The sequence below is a fragment of the Grampus griseus genome (genome assembly GCF_964374135.1).
Source record: "Grampus griseus genome assembly, chromosome: 11".
Classification (NCBI taxonomy): domain Eukaryota; kingdom Metazoa; phylum Chordata; class Mammalia; order Artiodactyla; family Delphinidae; genus Grampus; species Grampus griseus.
Window position 1 is genome coordinate 95,241,718 of NC_139005.1, and position 3,816 is coordinate 95,245,533.

General features: G+C 42.4%; 1 pseudogene across 1 annotated transcript; it reads right to left on the reverse strand.

Annotated features, from left to right (window-relative positions):
- Positions 1-302: 302 nt before the first annotated feature.
- On the reverse strand, positions 303-828 carry LOC309830281 (glycine cleavage system H protein, mitochondrial-like; annotated as a pseudogene). Its single transcript has one exon. The product of its transcript is annotated as a glycine cleavage system H protein, mitochondrial-like (transcript).
- Positions 829-3,816: the final 2,988 nt, after the last annotated feature.

A 3,816-nucleotide genomic window follows, 5' to 3' on the forward strand; every position in this document is an offset into this window, starting at 1 on the left:
ATAAGGTTAAGATAACAATGTTATCCTTGAATTACATAATTTTTGTAACTAGTTTTACCACAGATAATTTCAGGAATTCTGAGTATTATAACTGGAGACTAGCCTAAAAATCACAGGGTGTTGTGAAAAAGATGTATAGTGTTTATCTGAAATCATTAGGAAGTTAAGGGGTATTTTTTTCAGGCAACATTGTTGCAAGCAGTTTCTTTTGCTAAAAGTTGCTTTTTAAAAATCCACCACTAATTTAAGACAACTATGCTAGGTTAAGTTGTTTCAAACTAGTTTATTTAGGGGTTCCATTTTCACTCCTCAATAGATTTTATGTATTTCTCATATGCTTCTTCACTCATTAGTTCATCTAGTTCTGAAGGGTTACTGAGTGTCATCTTGATCAGCCAACCATCTTCATAACAAGATCTGTTGACAAGTCCTGGATTTTCTGCTAGAGCTTCATTAATTTCAGTTACTTCTCCTGAGAGAGGAGAATAGAGTTCACTAGCAGCTTTCACACTTTCCAAAGCACCAAATTCGTCTTGTTTGTTCAATTTTGTCCCAACTTCAGGCAGACTACGGTGAACAACATCTCCCAAAGCTTCCTGTGCAAAATTGCTGATTACCACTGTTCCAACACCGTTTTCTGTTGTTACCCATTCATGTTTGTCTGTGAATTTACGACCCGACAGCAGTGCGGGGCCGTTGCGCAGCGCCCGGACAGCGCCCACCCGCAGTCCCCAGGGCCGAGGCGGCAGGGCGCGTTGGGCGCAGAGATGGCGCGCAGGCTGCAGACCGCGGCCCGCACGCTCCGCGCCACGCCACTCGCAGCGCCATGTTCGCAGGGGTGCAGAGGGTCTCCGCGCAGCATATAGAGCCACACCAAATATTTAAGGAAGATAAAACACCAATCTTACATAAACTCCTTCAAAAGTAGAAGAGGGGCTTCCCTGGTGGCGCAGTGGTTGAGAGTCTGCCTGCCGATACAGGGGACATGGGTTCGTGCCCCGGTCCGGGAAGATCCCACATGCCGCGGAGCGGCTGGGCCCGTGAGCCATGGCCGCTGGGCCTGCGCGTCCGGAGCCTGTGCTCCGCAACGGGAGAGGCCACAGCAGTGAGAGGCCCGTGTACCGCAAAAAAATAATAATAAAATAAAAGGACTGAGAAGATCAAGTACTGTCAAGGACATGGAGCAACAGGAACGCTCACACATGGCTAGTGGGAATGTAAAATGCTATAAACACTTCGGCAGTTTCTTTCTTTCTAAAAGACACTTACCACACCACTCAGGACTCCCACTTCTAGGTATTTACCCAACAGACAGAAAAACCTCTGTCCACACAAAGACCTTCATGTGAATGTTGGGGTTTTTTGGTTTGTTCTTCATTTCTTGGCTGCGCTGCACGTTTGTGGGATCTTAGTTCTCTGACCAGGGATCGAACCCAGGCCTTCAGCAGTGAAAGCGCCAAGTCCTAACTACTGGACTGCCAAGGGATTCCCTTTTATTTATTTATTTTTTAATTTATTTTTTAGTTTTAGACCTTCATGTGAATGTTGATAGCGTTATTCGTAATAGCCAAACCATGGAAACAGCCCAACAGATGGTGAGTATATAGCCAATCTGAGATCCATCCATTCAGTGCATCACTACTCAGCAATCAGAAGGAACAAACTATGATAAATATGACATGGCTGAACCTCAAAAGCGTTATGCTGAGTGAAAGAAGCCCAGGTTCAATCCCTGGTTGGGGAACTGAGATCTCGCAAGCCATGCGGCATGGCCAAAATTAAAAAAAAAAAAAACAAAGAAAACCAAACCATTACAGTAACATACAGAGTATTTTCACTGCCCTAAAAATCCTCTGTGCTCTGTCTACTCATCCCTCGCTCCCCCCAACCCCTGGCAACCACTGACCCTTTTATTGTCTCCATAGCTTTGCCTTTTCCAGAATGTCATGTAGGTGGAATCACACAGTACGGAGACTTTTCAGATCGGTTTCTTTCACTAGGTAAAATGCATTTAAGATTCCTCCATGTCTTTTCATGGCTTGATAGCTCATTTATTTTTAGCACTGAATACTACTCCATTGTCCGGATGGACCACAGTTTGTTTATTCATTCACCTACTGAAGGAATCTTGGTTGCTTCTAAGTTTAGGCAATTATGAATAAAGTTGCTATAAACATCGTGTGCAGGTTTGTGTGTGAACATAAGTTTTCAACTCCTTTGTATAAATACCAAGGAGTGAAATTGCTGGATCATATGGTGAGATTATGCTTAGTTTTATGAGAAACCGCCAATCTGTCTTCCAAAGTGGCTGTACCATTTTGCATTCCCATCAGCAAAGTTCCTGTTGCTCTACAGCCTTGTCAGCATTTGGTGTTGTCAGTGTTCCAGATTTTAGCCATTCCAATAGGTGTGCAGTGGTATCTCATTGTTTTAATTTGCATTTTCCTGGTGACACAAGCTGTGGAACATCTCTTCATATGCTTACTTGCTATCTGTATATGTTCTTTGGTGAGATGTCTGTTAAGATCTTTGGCTCATTTTATAATCAGGTTATTTCCTTATTATTGCATTTTAAGAGTCCTTTGTATAATTTGGATAACAGTCCTTTATCAAATATGTCTTCTGCAAATATTTTCTCCCAGCCTGTGGCTTTTCATTCTCCTGACAGCGCAGAAGTTTTTAATTTTAAGGAAGCCCAGCTTACCAGTTATTTCTTTCAAGGATCATGCATTTGGTGTTATATCTTGGAAGTCATTGCCAAGCCCAAGATCATCTAGATTTTCTCCTGTTATCTTCTAGGAGTTTTTTTTTGTTTGTTTTTATTTACTTTTGGCTGCATGGAGTCTTAGTTGTGGCACGCGGGATCTTTCGTTGCAGCGCACGGGCTCTTCGTTGCGGCGCGTGGGCTCCTCTCTAGTTGTGGCACATGGGCTTAGTTGCCCCGTGGCACGCGTGATCTTAGTTCCCTGACCAGGGATAGAACCCACGTCCCCTGCATTGGAAGGCGGATTCTTAACCACTGAACCACCAGGGAAGTCCCTTCCAGGAGTTTTATAGTTTTCTGTTTTACATTTAGGTCTATGATCCATTTTGAGCTCATCTTTCCAAACTGTGTATGGTCTGTCTAGATTCTTTTTTTTTGCATGTGATGTCCAGATGTTCCAGTATCATTTGTTGAAAAGACTATCTTTGCTCCATTGTATTGCCTTTGCTCCTTGGGCCAAGTATCATTTGACTATTTTTATATGGGTCTATTTCTGGGCTCTCCATTCTGTTTCATTGATCTGTCTATTCTTGAACCAATACTACGCTGTCTCGATTTACTGTAGCTTTATAGGAAGTCTTGAAGTTGGGTAGTGTCAGTCCTCCAACTTTGTTCTTTAATTTTGAGTTGGCTAATTCTGGATCTTTTGCCTCTCCCTACAAACTTTAGACTGAGTTTGTCAATATCCACAAAATAACTTAGTGGGATTTTGACTGGGATTGAATTGAATCTATAGATCACGTTAGGAAGAACTGATATCATGACGTGATATCGTGAGTCTTCCTATCCATAAACAGGAAATAACTATTTAATCCTTCTTTGGTATCTTTCATCAGAGTTTTGTAGTTTTCCTCATGTAGGTCTTGTATGATATAAACTTTTAATACGCACACTCACGTATTCAGTATGGAGTTTGTCCATGTAATTGCCATCTGCCTTTGAGGTCAGGGCCATGTCTGCTTAAGTGGCAGATGGTGTGACAACATTTGTAGGTATGGACATCAGAAATGCTGATGAAGGGGAGGAGAATCTGACAGATTCCATTAGAATTT